Source organism: Mesoplodon bidens (genome assembly GCF_964165515.1).
Source record: "Mesoplodon bidens genome assembly, chromosome: 4".
Classification (NCBI taxonomy): domain Eukaryota; kingdom Metazoa; phylum Chordata; class Mammalia; order Artiodactyla; family Ziphiidae; genus Mesoplodon; species Mesoplodon bidens.
The window spans coordinates 133,862,268-133,878,411 of record NC_138160.1 but is presented as its reverse complement, the minus strand read 5'-3'; the positions used below and the strand labels follow the sequence as shown (position 1 = coordinate 133,878,411).

The window sequence follows — 16,144 nt, the reverse complement described above, 5'->3', positions numbered from 1 at the left end:
ATTTGGTAGTTTTGCAAAAGGAAGGAAAACAGAGGTAGGGAATGTACACGTTGATAATCGAATGGCATTTATTTATTTTATTGTGGAATGGAAATGAGACTTGCTATTGTTTGTATAAAGTTGTGTATACCTGTGTTTGTTTGTTTGTTGAATGTATTTTTGTTTTGTTTTGTTTTGTTTGCGGTATGCGGGCGTCTCACTGTTGTGGCCTCTCCCGTTGCGGAGTGCAGGCTCTGGACGCACAGGCTCAGTGGCCATGGCTCACGGGCCCAGCCGCTCCGCAGCATGTGGGATCTTCCCGGACCAGGGCACGAACCCGTGTCCCCTGCATCGGCAGGCGGACTCTCAACCACTGCGCCACCAGGGAAGCCCTGAATATATTTTTGGCTGCGTTGTGTCTTCGTTGTTGCGCGCGGGCTTTCCCTAGTTGCAGCGAGCGGGGGCTACTCTTTGTTGCGGTGCGCGGGGCTTCTCATTGCGGTGGTTTCTCTTGTTGCAGAGAATGAGCTCTCAGCGCGTGGGCTTCAGTAGTTGTGCTGCACAGGCTCAGTAGTTGTGGCTCGTGGGCTCTAGAGTGCAGGCTCAGTAGTTGTGGCGCAGGGGCTTAGTTGCTCCGCAGCATGTGGGATCTTCCCGGACCAGGGCTTGAACCCGTGTCCCCTTCATTGACAGGTGGATTCTTAACCACTGCACTAGCAGGGAAGTCCCTACCTCTGTTTCAATGAGTTTACTCAGTAAGAACAAAAACTTCCCCAGAACATCTTATCTTTGTGCATAAACTCATTAACATTAAGAAATTAAGCTCTGAGGGAAAAGAATATTGACATATTTAGGCTATTCATGATAATAAAAATGACAATATTTACAAAGTACTTATCATGTTCAAAGAACTTTACCTGTATTTTTATAAGTAATCCTCCTAACAATCATTTGAACTAATATTATCCTCCATTTTACAGGTGAGAAAACTGAGACAGAGACAGATTAATTATCTTACCCACAGGATATAATTATTAAAAGAGTAGCATTGGGATATGAACTCAGGCAACCTAAGTTCAGAGATGGGAAATATAAATATTCTATTGTTTCTTTTTAAATCCCACCTTTATTGCATCAACTGCAATAAAGTGACTTGTTTTCATGAGACACCTGTGTTCCTAAAGGGGCAATGACCTTAAATTCACAGACTGGCATCTCCAAGTCTCTCCTCCAGGGGACACAATTCTATTATCAGATATCTTTCATTAGCAGAGCAATTTGGTCAATTATGTTTTAGAAACTTGGACATAAGCCCAGTCAAACAGGTTGCTCTCTAGCAGGACCCCTCAGAGCCTTCAACACGCCAATGTACATGGCACAGGGAACTCTACTCAGTGTTCTGTGGTGACCTAAATGGGAAGGAAATCCAAAAAAGAGTGCGTATATGTAAACGTATGACTGATTCACTTTGCTGTACAGCAAGAAACCAACATAACATTTTAAAGTAACTATACTCCAATAAAAATTGATTTTAAAAAATGCAAACTCCTCAGCGTTGCCTACCAGACCAGACCCATCATGATCTGGCTTCTTCAGACCTTCCCAAACGTGAGCCACTGCACTCACTTCCCACCCCCATGCTCTAATCACACTCTCCCATCTTCAGTACTTCTCACCAGCCCATCTCTTCACTGCCTCCGAGTCTTAGCTCCCCCTATATTCTCCCAGCTCTTTTTTTTTTTTTTTTGCAGTACGCGGGCCTCTCACTGTTGTGGCCTCTCCCGTTGCAGAGCACAGGCTCAGCGGCCATGGCTCACGGGCCCAGCCGCTCCGCGGCATGTGGGATCCTCCCAGACTGGGGCACGAACCCATGTCCCCTGCATCGGCAGGCGGACTCTTAACCACTGCGCCACCAGGGAAGCCCCCAGCTCTTTGTATGGCTAACTCCTCCCTCTCCCTCTTCAGGTCCCAGCTGAAATGTCAGTTCCTTCAAAAAGCCTTTCCAACTGCCCTGTCTGAAACCCATATGGCCCATCCCGGTGTCCTGCTCCTATTACTTCTTTTATTTCCTTCACACACTTTGTTCATTTATTTACATACTTGATTACTGACTACTGATACTTTTCTAAATAAAAGGCCTATGAGGACACAAGGTCCAGAAGGATAAGGACACTGTCTTATGTGGTGCTGGATCCTCACCACTTAGCACAATCCCTGACACATACACATGCCCAGTAAATGTTTGTCAAGTGAATGAATAAATCTCTAAGAAGTAGACCTAATTTATTCTATTTCCTAAACCAATCTGACCATGCCCCAACTTTGTGTTTTGATTGAAGTATAGTTGATTCACAATGTGACAGTTTCAGGTGTACGGCAAAGTGTACAAAATATATATATTCTTTTTTCAGATATTTTCCATTATAGGTTATTACAAGATAGTGAATATAGTTCACTGTGCTGTACAGTAGGACCTTGTTGTTTATCCTTTTATATATAGTAGTGTGTATCTGCTAATCCCAAGCTCCTAATTTAACCCTCCCCCCCCCTTTCACCTTTGGTAACCGTAAGTTTGTTTTCTATGTCTGTGAGTCTATTTCTGTTTTGGAAATAAGTTCATTTATATAATTTTTTTAGATTCTACATATAAGTGGTATCTTATTATATTGTCTTTCTCTGTCTGACTTACTTCACTTAGTATGATAATCTCTAGGTCCACCTATGGTGCTGAAAATGGCTGAGTAATATTCCATTGTATATATGTACCACATCTTCTTTATCCATTCATGTCGATGGACACTTAGGTTGCTTCCATGTCTTAGCTATTGTGAATAGTGCTGCTATGAACATTGGGTGTATGTATCTTTTCAAATTAGAGTATTCTCTGGCTATATGCCCAGGAGTGGGGTTACTGGATTGTATGGTAACTCTATTTTTAGTTTTCTAAGGAACCACCATACTGTTCTCCATAGTGGCTGTACCAATTGACATTCCCACCAAGTGTGTAGGAGGGTTCCCTTTTCTCCACACCCTCTCCAGCATTTATTTGTAGACTTTTTAATGATGGCCATTCTGACTGGTGTTAGGTGATACCTCATTGTAGTTTTGATTTGCATTTCTCTAACAATTAACAATGTTGAGCATCTTTTCATGTGCCAGTTGGCCATCTGTATGTCTTATTTGGAGAAATGTCTATTTGGGTCTTCTGTCCATTTTTCTATTGGGTTTTTTTTTTTATATTGATTGTATGAGCTGTTCATATATTTTGGAAATTAAGCCCTTGTTGATAGCATCATTTGCAAATATTTTCTCCCACTCCATAGGTTGTCTTTTCATTTTGATTATGGTTTCTTTTGTTGTGCAAAAGTTTATGTGATTAGATCCCATTTGTTTATTTTTGCTTTTATTTCTTTTGCACTGGGAGACTGACCTAAGAAAACAATGATACGATTTATGTCAGAGAATGTTTTGCCTACTTTCTATTCTAGGAGTTTTTTGGTGTCATATCTTATATTTAAGTCTTTAAGCAAATTTTGAGTATGGTGTGAGGGAGTGTTCTAACTTCATTGATTTACACATGGCTGTTCAGCTTTCCCAACACCACTTGCTGAAGAGACTGTCTTTTCTCCATTGTATGTTCTTGCCTCCTTTGTTGAAGATTAATTGATCATAGGTGTGTGGGTTTATTTCTGGGCTCTCTATTCTGTTCCATTGATCCATATGTCTGTTTTTGCCAATGCCATGCTCTTTTGTAGCTTTTATTGTAGCTTTGTAGTACTCTCTGAAGTCTGGGAGGGTTATGCCTCTAGCTTTGTTCTTTTTCCTCAGGATTGTTTCACAATTCTGGGTCTTTTGTGGTTCCATATACATTTCAAGATTATTTGTTCTAGTTCCGTGAAAAATGTCATGTGTAATTTGATAGGGATCACATTAAATCTGTAGATTGCTTTGGGTAGTGTGGTCACTTTAACAATATTATTTCTCTGATGGGCAGCTTTGGTTTAAGGACTCCACATCAGCTTTGCCAAACTATCTTGGAATTAAAATGCAGCCTAAGGCCTTCGACTCAATCAACCAAGCTTCTTTCCTTCCTTCCTCCCTTCTCCCCTTCCTTCCTTCTCTTTCTCTGGTTCATAAGGGACAGTCCTACATGGCACTCTGATAGCTCTCTTGCTCTCTCAGCCTTCTTTTACTCCATCCCCGTTTTCCTTCACAGGTGTCTTTCTTAATCTCTTACAGGTCTAATCTATTGTATTCGTTTCCTAGGACTGTGGTAACAAAAGCTCAAACTGAGTGGCTTAAACAACTAATTTTAGTGTCTCACATTTCCAGAAGCTAGAAATCAAGATAAAAGTTTTAGCAGGGTTGGTTTCTTCTGAAAGCTGTGATGGAAAATCTGTTCCAGGCTTCTCTCCTAGGTTTTTGTAGCCTCAGGTGTTCCTTGAATTCTCTTCTCCCTATATCTTTACACCATCTTCCTTCTGCACATGTCTGTCTTTGTGTCCAAATTTGCTTTTTATAATGACACAGTCATATTGGATTAGGGTTCATTCTAATGACCTATCTTAACTTGATCATCTGCAAAGATTCTACTTCCAGAGAAGATCACTTTCACAGGTACTGGGGGCTAGAATTTAACATCTTTTTTTGGGGGGGGACACAATTCAACCCACAACATTTAGTGTGTCCTTCTGGGAGGACCTGAGCTAACAAAAAGGGAATTCAGAAATTTCAATAAGTCTATTTATATTTAAAACATGCATCACTTCTAGAGTTATCATTTGTCCTAGCTGTAGTTTTGAAGATGGAAAATCCTGTATTCTTTAAGCTATAAAAAGTGCTAGACATAGTTAAATTAATCTAATGGAACATAATTATACTAATTAGATGCATTTAAAATTTTTATCAGAAATACCCCACAATATTAATTTTAAGGAACAGCTATTTTAAGGTATGCCAGAGATAGGATAATTTAATTTTTCCTTTATTTTGAATAATAGTGAGACTTGTTTAGTCTCTTTCTGCTTTCACAAACTGTGTTCCATGGAATACAATCTTTCTGTGAGACATAATAGATATTAAAAAGTCGGGGGGAGGGAGGTAGAGATCAAGATGACAGAATAGAAGGATGTGAAGCTCATCTCCTCACACAAATACATCAAAAATACAACTGCATGTGGAAGAAATCTCACAAAATACCTACTGAACACTGGCAGAAGATCCCATACAACCAAAGGTGCAAGAAAGATCACCACATAACTGGGTAGGACAAAAGGAAAAAAAAGGGAATCAGGATGGGACCTGACCCCTGGAGGGAGCTGTGAAAGAGGAAAGGTTCCCTCACCCTGGGAAGACCCTTCACTGGCTGGGACATGAGCCAGACAGGAAGGGAGTATCAGAGGCTCAGAGGAGAGTGTAGCAGCCAGCTTGTGTCAGGCAGAACGGAGAGACATCACCACAGAGGGTTGTGGCCACCTTGCTGCACTCCCCAGCCAGAGACATGCACCTGCTGGTGTGCACAGCAGCTGGATGCTGAAACTCAGGATTCAGCAGACAGACCCAGGGAGAGGACTCAGCAGGGCTGCATGGAGACAGCCCAAAGGGCCTGAAACGTGGTCCAAGCCACAACTGGGGGTGTGTTTGATTTGCCTTCCCCATATTGCCTAGTCTTTAAAAAATTACTAATAAAGGAACTACTTTTTCCTGTGAAGAACACAAGTACTGATCAGTCCCTCACCACTTTCTCACCTCTAGGATAACTGCAAATCCTAGAGTTAGACAATTAAAAGATTTCATTCCTCTGTCATCATCAGGCATGGTGATGTGTCCTTAGTTGGTCTAATTGTAGTCTCTCTGTCTACCCAAGTTCCCAGGGAAGAGGCTCTCTTCCTACAAGCGTTGTAAACTGTGAGATGTGAAGTCCTAAATGTCTCTATATGAGCTGGGTTCTTCTTGCCACCACTTTATCAGCTTGTACCTCTCCCGCCTTTATCTACTAACCTCCAGCCAAAAAGGCCTTCTTTCAGATTCTCAGATGCTTTTAGTCTTATCTTGATTGAGGACTTTGCCCAGAATGCCCTCTCTTCTTCCCCTGGCCACTCTTGCACTTGGTCAGCTCATCCTTCAAACCCTGGCTTAAGCATCCTCATTAGACATGCCTTGTACCATCCCTGAGGTCTCTAAAGCATTAGTAAGTCAACATATCCAAATCCAGATTCATGATCATCTCCCAGGACCTGGTCCTCCAGCTCTGTGAACAGTTCCACCATCCACAGAGTTGCACAAGCGAGAATCTCTAGTCTTGATCTGCTAGTGATGATTGTGTCTACCCTATAGGTAGAGCCATCTGAGAGCTGAAGATGCAGAACCCTGGCTCCAGCTGTGACTGACACTGTTGAATAAGCAAGCCAAGACATCTGCTGTCCTTCTTAAGCTAGTTTGAACAGGGTTTCTATTACTACATCCAAAACAGTCCAAGTTAAAAGTTTATTATCATTATCATCATCATCATCATCATCATCATCATCATCCCCATCATTAATATGTTTGTTGTTATTATTGTTATCTATTTGGAAAAAGAAGCAAACCCATCTCTGTAGGAGATGTGCATGTGAACTCATTAGTGAATAACAGAGTCGGCCTGATGACAAGTCAGAGCTTCATCCAGATAAATGGGTTTAGGGGCTAGAACATCAGAGGTGAGCTTTCTCGCTCAGGTTTCACTGCCCTTAACCTTCAGCAGTACTCATTTTTCACATTCACCAAAACCTTTTCACTAAACTTAGTATTCCATTCATCCGTCCACCTGGGTGTCACTGGGAGTGATTTAGAAAGATTACAAATCTCTGTGCCTTTCCACTGTCCTTAGAACACAGACAAAAATCTAGCCTGAGATCTCAGGGCAGCGTGAACCACAAATGCCATGACATTAAGTCTAATCTCTATAGGGGGATGAAAGTGGTGTGGGGAAGACTGGGTGGAACACATGACCTAGGGTAAGCCCATTAGCACATTCAATTATCCTGGCCACAGTGACGGATTCAGCAATGAGCATGTAACCTCATTTTGACCATCAACTTGAGAAAACAAGGATATATATGCTGAGAATGCTGAGACAAAGACTCTCTTTTCTGAATAAGTGTGAAACCCCAGGAACTTATGACAAGCATCCTGGGACCCCAAGGTGAATCAGCCTTAGGATGCAGTTGAACCTGGGGAATAAAAAGCAGAAATGGAGAAGAAATACCTGGGCCTCTGTCACAGTGTTGAGTTACTAGATCAAGCCTCACTTGGAGCCAGATACTCCTGGACGTTTTGGTTGCTTGTATGAATATATTTCCTTTATAGTTTGAGCCTGTGTCATAGAGTTTTCTATAATTGCAACTAAAGCATCCTAAGAAATTTATTTTTATATACAGCCTTTTTCTGCAAGAAAAGTCAAATTTTTCATCAGATTCTGAAGATATCTGTGACCCCTAAGAATATTTTAAAACCCTGGACTAAAGAATTTCTAAGATTTTTTGCAACATTGGCATTCTGTGATCTGCCGGTTGATTTTGTTTTAAATTCCAACTTTAGCTGATAATGCATGAAACTAGGCAACCTAAAAATATGTTTTCAAATAAAAGTCGATTTTTCTATTATGAAAAGAAACATTAGAAAAATATTTGAAAATATGAAAAAATATAAAATAACAGAGAAAGCCATGGTTAATATTTGGGGGTTATTTTTCTATGCACTTTACACATAATTTTATGGAAGTTTTAATGTGGGAAAGCTCATAATATATATACATATTTTTTCATCTGTTTTTTCACTTGACGTTATAACATAAGCATTTCTCCAGATTATTAGAAACCTTTTGTAAACATCCTTTTTAGTGGCTGCATAACTTCCTACTGAGCACTATAATTTCCTTAATGTGAGACAAACTGAGGTTGTTGCTTTTGTGATATTTCTCATTTTTGAAAATGGAGTCTTGCCTGAAAGTAAATGAAGGAACTACCAATAGTGGAAGTGTTCATTGCTATGGCAAGTCAAGGCATGGGGGAGATTGGGGAAGGAGGTGGGGACACACCAGGATGCTCCAGAGCCCTTCTGTCCTCTCTGGGTGTCATCTTCACCTTTCTCTTATTGCACAATACCTTCCTCTTGTTCTGAGGCCACACTGAAGCTTATGGCCATTGGTGGCCTTCAAGTTCCAGGTTCAGTTACCTGGAGAGATTGACTCTAGATAAATCCTGACTTCAACTAGCTTGAGTCAGGCACTCACCCTGAGCCCATTCAACTCTGCCAGGGTAAAGAGTGGAGGGTACACTGTCACACTGTACAAAATCCTTCCTAGGAATTCACCACCATGGATTTGGGCCTCACCCATGTTAATCACAAGAATGAGCAGTGCCCAGGATTTAAAAAAAAAAAAAAAAAAAAAAAAAGACTGGGCTTATTTACTCATGTGCTTAGAAAACAGCCTCAAATTGTTCACCAAAACAAAACAGGTTACAAATATAACACCACCCTCCCTATACTCCCGATCCTCAATTTCTTCACTATTCTTTGTTCTAAATACCAACCTCTAGAGATGACTTCCCCAGCAACTATGAGTTTTCCTGCTGAGCTCCATGCAGTGCTTGGATTACAAGTTACATTTTTCATTACCATGGTTTTTCTTACTCATTTTCTGCCCAATTTCTTCAAGATCAGACTTAGCTGAGGCTAGCCTATGATAATTTTCAAGTATATATGGGTTTTCTTATTGTGTATAATACAAAACACTTCTCTCTGGGATCTGTCCTGACAAAGAGCTAAAAAGTTAGCTTATTCTGCATACTGGATTCATAAGGCTTTTTTGGTTTGTTTGTTTTCTTTTCTTTTTGGTAGGAACAGAAAGGTTGCTTTATTTCAGAGGCCAGCAACCAGGGGAGAAGGTGGATTCGTCTCCAAGAACCAACTCACAATTGCCGTTTAGGGGGCAAGAATTTTTTTTTTTAACATCTTTATTGGAGTATAATTGCTTTACAATGACATGTTAGTTTCTGCTGTATAACAAAGTGAATCAGCTATACGTATACATATATCCCCACATCCCCTCTGTCTTGCGTCTCCCTCCCACCTTCCCTATCCAACCCCTCTAGGTAGTCACAAAGCACCGAGCTGATCTCCCTGTGCTATGCGGCTGCTTCCCACTAGCTATCTATTTTACGTTTGGTAGTGTATATATGTCCATGCCACTCCCTCACTTCGTCCCAGCTTACCCTTCCCCCTCCCCGTGTCCTCAAGTCCATTCTCTCTGTCTGGGTCTTTTGATGTCTCCTGCCTGCCTCTGGCTACCCCACGGGTTGCAGAAGTCGGGGTGCAGAAGGCAGTGCAGGGAGGATAGGTGAGAGAAAAGGTACAGAGGATTTAAGGAACTCCTCTGGGCTCCACTGTATACCTTGTAAACATTCACTAAGAACTCTCTGAAGCTTAAACTCTTTTGAAGGGCACAGTTTTAATAAATGTGTATCTCTAAGGAAACATAAAAGAGCTGGGGTAGCCGGTTGCTTCCTGATCTAATCAATAGCTACATATCTCACATTTATTAACTGTTCACAGTCTGAATGGAATTGACTGAAGACCTTTCCTTCCTTCAACAGTCTTCCTCCTCACCAAAAAAAAATTAATTAGGAACTGTACTAGGTGATGTAAGTGAAGCAAATAGAAATAAGGCAGCCCGAATCCTAAAGAAGTTTCCAATCTAATGGGTGAGCAAAAGGTTACAAGGAGGTACAAAGTAGAATCAGAGCTTGGACAAAGAAGGTGATCGTTCTGAATGCGAGATTAGAAAAGTTTAGGGAGCAAATAAAATTCACTCTAAGTCCTTAAAAGTAGATACGATCTGGATGAGGGTAAAAGGGATGGGGTAGGTATGGAGAGCATAGTCAAATAAGAGAATAACACAAATAAAAATGAAAGCGATGGTGAAAAAGAAATGGGGCTGTTCAGAGACCACTGGGCTAAGGCATTTGAGCTTTATCTTCCAGGTGATGAGAGAGTCAGAAGGTTTTCCAGTTGGGAAAAAAAGCAGGGTCTATTTTCACTGAAAGAAAGTCACTCTGGAGGCAGTTAAAATGGTTGACTTAGGAAGGGAAGAGAGATTAGAGGCAGAGAAAGCAGTTGAGAGGTTGTGTTATGTTTAAGGCAAGAATGCCTAGGACCAGAATTTTGGCAGTAACAAAAGAAACGATAGAAGAAAACTATGACCTAAGCTTTGTGCTTACAACATGTGCTTGAAATTGTTTTCCTGTTCGAGTTCAAAGGAAGGAGGGATTCATGTGGGCTAGATGGTCAGGGAAAGAGGAGAAAGTTCTTTTTTTTTTTTTTAAAGTTTATTTATTTATTTTTTTAATTAGTTTCTGCTTTATAACAAAGTGAATCAGTCATACATATACATCTGTTCCCACATCCCTTCCCTCATGCATCTCCCTCCCTCCCACCCTCCCCATCCCACCCCTCCAGGCGGTCACAAAGCACCGAGCTGATCTCCCTGTGCTCTGCGGCTGCTTCCCACTATCTATCTACCTTACGTTTGGTAGTGTATACACGTCCATGCCTCTCTTTCGCCTTGTCACAGCCCACCCTTCCCACTCCCCATATCCTCAAGTCCATTCTCAAGTAGGTCTGCGTCTTCATTCCCGTTTTGCCCCTAGGTTCTTCATGACATTTTTTTTTTAAATTCCGTATATATGTGTTAGCATACGGTATTTGTCTTTCTCTGAGAAAGTTCTTAAGGAAAAATAAATGTACAATTTATTAAAACTGTATGATGAGGCAGCACTTTATTAAGTATTTCTATGCATCTCTAATTCGGCTTAACATGAACATTGTATAAAATCTAAATATTTGATGAAAAGGGAAGAGAGGAAGGAAGGGATGTTGGAAACACCATAAACAGTGGCTCTGAGGCCTGCTAAACATACTTGCTCAGAAAACTTAGCAGGTCAGGCTAATTACCTTTAGTGAGAGCTAAAATCAGATGGATATGATAGAACTGAAGGATAAGCTTCTTGAACATCACATAGGGCTAAATACGGTGATGATCCACTGTTTGTTGAGCAGGGTAGTGTGGGGGTTGTAGAGATGTCATGAGTCAAGTGGTCTAAGGGTGGTCTGTGATTTATGGCATAAAAGATGATCTCATCTCTTTTATGGTTGTTTCCTTTATCCATCAACCAAGATCTTCCTTACTGTATTGGAAGGAAGAACATTTGCCACCAAAATGACTGACCAATATTTGCAAATACAGGCCATGAGCAAACCTTTTAAGAAAGACCCTGGCATTTTCTACTCCCTCTCTGTTTGCAACTCTACAAGTGAGAAGACAGTGTTGGACAAAGGGTAAACTATCAGGCTGTTTCTGTGGAGATGCTGGTTATCTTTGCTTAGGAGTTTCTCCATGGGTAAAATGAGGTTTAATTATCTGCCCTGTTTTTGTAGAAGTGTTCTTGAGGGGACTGAATGATAGAAGGTGTGTGCAAATGCCCTGAAAGCAAAATGCACAAAATAAACTGCACACAGTCAAGATAATATAAGATTCAAAATTTCAACCTGAGTAAGTGGATTGCAACTGCAACAGAAAAAAAAATTGCTAACACAAAACAAACCCTTTTCTTGTATACATAGTATGTGCCAACCACTGGGCTAGAGGTTTTACATGCATAATCTCATTAGATTCTCATAATCTGAGATTTTTATTCCTCTTTTTCACATGAGAACACTGAGACTCAGAGAAAAGAAGGGCCAGGTTCAACATCACATAACTAGTAACAGAATGGAATTTGAATTGCCAATATGCCTTCCAGAAAGTTAAACCAATATATTTCTATATTACTGTATATATTCCCAAAGTTACACAATAAGAGATTTTACAAATCAACATAAATATTCCAAAGAAGAATGAGCAAATCAAATGTTTATAAATAAAAAAGTAATGTGCAAACTCTTGCATAATTAAACTAATGCAAAATAAATGACTAGAAAAAAAAAAAGAATGGAATTTGAACCCAAGCTAGCTCCTATTAGAACTTAATCATGTAACCTCTATACTACACTGCCTCTGAGGGGCCCCAAACATGAGAAATGAGGCATGGGATGCGTACATTATAAGTATAGTGACATACGCAGAGCAGAACAGTAGAAAATAACTGTGGTATGAAAGAATGGGTGGATGAATAGGTGGATAAGTTTATATATTTACTGATATAAAGGCCTCCCATTTTGCTCTCAAATTATCTAACTTGTATTATTTTAAAATTCTTTTTCTTTTTATAGTATTACTCATAAAAAGATGGAAAATGACTTTCAAGGAACAGATTCTCAAAATTACTAGAATAAAGCAGTTTAGAGATTCAGAATGAGACAGTGCCTTGAAGCCAGCCCTTTGACATCTTGTTTCTAGGCATGGCTGATCCAAATATCCCCAGTTTTCTGGTCCAGTAACTATTCTATCCTCAAAGGCTGCTCTGGAAAAGATCAGTCTTGCAGGCTTCCAGAAGGACATGTCCATGGAAAATGTTAATAGCCAGGTATTTACACGGTTCTGTCACAAACCAATAAGTACCATTAATGGGTGCATTTATGGTGCTGCTATAAATTCTGTATGTTCTGTACGCTAAGTAAAACTTTCTCTATCTTCTAGTTGTTTTGTTTGTGGAAGGGGAGAGGTAGTACATTTCTAGTTCTACCACTAAGTGACAGTATGATCCTGGGAAGTTCACCACCTCTTCAAGCTTCAGTTTTCTGACCCATAAAATGGGAACAATAATGGGGCTTGGGTTTCCCTGGTGGCGCAGTGGTTGAGAATCTGCCTGCTAATGCAGGGGACACGGGTTCGAGCTGTGGTCTGGGAAGATCCCACATGCCGCGGAGCAACTAGGCCCATGAGCCACAACTACTGAGCCTGCGCGTCCGGAGCCAGTGCTCCACAACAAGAGAGGCCGCGATAGTGAGAGGCCCGCGCACCACGATGAAGAGTGGCCCTCGCTCGCCGCAACTAAAGAAAGTCCTCGTACAGAAACGAAGACCCAACACAGCCATAAATAAATATGTAAATTAATTAATAAAAAAAATAATGGTGCTCATCTCTATGGTTATTCTGAAGATAAAGTAAAATAATATATATTAAGTATTTACTGCGGTGCCAGGAATATAGTCGTATTCCTTAACTGTTCACTGGTTTATAATTATTACTGTTATCATTAGTGATCCATTTACCTGGAGAACCTTCATGGCTCATCCTCCAGCAGCAAAGGTGCCTGTTCTGTAATCATTAAGATGTTTCTCCTAAAAAAAAAAAAGGAAACAGTATTTTCTTTTTCTTCTTCTACTAACTTACCTGAAATGAAATTTTTATCAGGTATCTCATACTTGATAAAATAAAAGGGAACCAAGTGACTTGCAACCCCTCCACATGCCTATAAATTGTAGGTGGGGTGTTCACGTTCTCAGCATGTTATAGTCCTTCCAAGGTACAAAGAGGAATGACCATCGGATAAAGTGCCAGAGACATAGGTGGCCCAGACAGCAAGAGTGAAAGGCTTGTTGGGGACAGTAAATTAGAGTTCTGTCCCTCCAGTCGCCATGGCTCCCCACCATACAATACACTTGATTTTAGCGTTGCAGCACCACATCCTATGGTTAGCACAATGCCCGTGACTTAGGCTTTCCAGAGTTCCTGATGCCTTTTCCTTTGGGCTCAAAGTAGTAATCCTTCAGTAGAAGAATGGTATTTCATTTCACAGCCAGTTCTTTTTGCATCTCAGAGTTTCTCAGAACTTAAAGCCATGTAACTGATCTGGCAGAGATCCAGATCAGTTGGGGTTGTGAATAACGTCCAGAACGACAGAGCTAAGAGGGTAATAGAGCTGCAGTTCTGTACCAGGATTTGACACTGTGGATCAGGAAGTGAGGGTGTAGGAACAGAGGTTCTTAGCAGTCACTAGTGTGAACCATAGCATCCTAACTCTGGAAAGGCTTTAGGGAATTCTGTCATTCCCAGCTGGCAAACAGGTGGCCTCCAGTCAGAATACACCCAAAGGAGACTTTTGTTTGATGCACACAGTTTTTAAAGATTAAGTTGTAGGAGACAGTAACATTTAAAATTGGGAAATTACAGATAAAAATCTAAATTTCCTGGCTCCTCATAAAGAATGTGAAGATTGTGATAATCCTAGGTCCAGCGGCAACAATCTGAGTATCAGATGCCCCCTTCAAGGCATTACCAGGGTCCTTATCACCTCTCAAATCTCCTCAACATCAAGGCCAAAGGAGAGCCATCACTTACACTGAGAGTGTACTATAATATTTCCTGTAAACACATTTCCATCCAAAGTAGGAGAGTACAATATAGACTGAGAGAGCTTGTTTATTCCAAGAAAGATGGCAGAGAGCAAATGTATATTCAGATGTAAGGACAATTTCTATGTATTTAATATCCAAATAAACCATGCCTTTTTGTAAAGAATGTAATTTAAGACAGACACAACTGTGAAACAAACACATCCTGATTTAGTCATGATTCACCTAGCTGGTCCCACTGATATCTGAGTTTGTAGCCCTGGGCTAATCTGACTGCATCATTGTACAGGAGGAAAAACTGAGGCACAGAGAAAATGCCAAACCTCAGGAACACAGACCTCAGAGTGTCCTTGACCACTCTAGCACCAGGATATAAATCTATGAAAAAGTAACTCACAGTAAACTAGCAGGTGTCCAAGTGAATGGTTTGTGCTAAAAAGACAGAGAGTGGAATAAAGCAGTCAGAAAGAGTGGGCAAAGGAGTAGGGCTTTGATCTAAATTTTGAAGGAAGGTATTTTGGACACATCATAGGCAACATCATATGCAACACCGCAAATCCTTTTGGTGGTGACCAGTTCTGTGGAGCCTTCCATCAGCTTTGCACAGGTCCTGCTCTGAGGCTTGGCATTCACACATGCACAACCCAAAAGTGCAGGGGAGTTAATACTCCTTGGAGTAACCATTGAATAAAGGGGATGGGAACTAATGGCTAAATGTTTCCGTCTTTATTTCCTCCAAGTTCACACTTGTAAGGCAACCTCATATGACTTCTCAAAAGCAACACTCTCCTGGTGTGGAGAAAAGGGAACCCTCCTACACCACTGGTGGGAATAAATTGGTGCGGCCACTATGGAGAACAGTATGGAGGTTCCTTAAAAGCTAAAAGTAGAGTTACCATATGATCCAGCAATCCCTCTCCTGGGCACATATCCAGAGAAAACTCTACTTCGAAAAGATACATGCACCCCAATGTTAATAGAGCACTATTTACAATAGCCAGGACATGGAAGCAACGTAAGTGTCCATCGACAGATGAATGGATAAAGAAGATGTGGTACATATAAACAATGGAATATTACTCAGCCATAAAAAAGAATGAAATAATGCCATTTGCAACAACATGTATGGACCTAGAGATTATCACACTAAGTGTAGTCAGTCAGACAGAGAAAGACAAATACCATATGCTATCGCTTATATGTGTAATCTAAAATATGATACAAATGAACTTATTTACAAAACAGAAACAGATGCACAGTCATAGAAAACAAACTTATGGTTACCAAAGGGGAAAGAGTGGGGAGGGATAAATTAGGAGTTTGGGATTAGCAGATACAAACTATTACTATTATACATAAAATAAACAACAAGGTCCTACTGTATAGCACAAGGAATTATATTCAATATCTTGTAATAAACCATAATGGAAAAGAAAATGAAAAAGAATATATCTATATTATATATAGATATCTGAATCACTTTGCTATACACCTGAAACACAATATTGTAAATCAACTATACTTCAATTTTTAAAAAAAGGAACACCCTCCTGTAATCATTGCCAATCCAATGACACATTTCTCTTCTTCCTCCTCCAGTGTTAGTTCAGGCTGCTGGGTGGCTTAAACAACATTTATTTTTCACAGTTCTGGAGGCTGGGAAGTTCAAGATCACACCAGTAGATCTGGTGTCTAGTGAGGACCCACTTCCTGGCTTTTAGACAGCTGCCTTCTCACTGTGCCCTTACAAGAGGGAAAAAGAGAGGGAGAAGGAAAAGGAGAGGGAGAGGGAAAAGGAGAGGGAGAGGGAAAAGGAGAGGGAGAGGGAGAG

At 40.6% G+C, this 16,144-nt stretch overlaps 1 long non-coding RNA gene across 1 annotated transcript in view; it reads right to left on the bottom strand.

Annotated features, from left to right (window-relative positions):
* LOC308616002 overlaps positions 1-13,286 on the bottom strand; it is a 608,908-nt gene extending 595,622 nt beyond the window's left edge. Inside the window, exon 1 of the long non-coding RNA XR_014015681.1 lies at positions 13,231-13,286. This is a non-coding gene — a long non-coding RNA (uncharacterized lncRNA). The remainder of the gene's footprint in view (positions 1-13,230) is intronic.
* Positions 13,287-16,144: the final 2,858 nt, after the last annotated feature.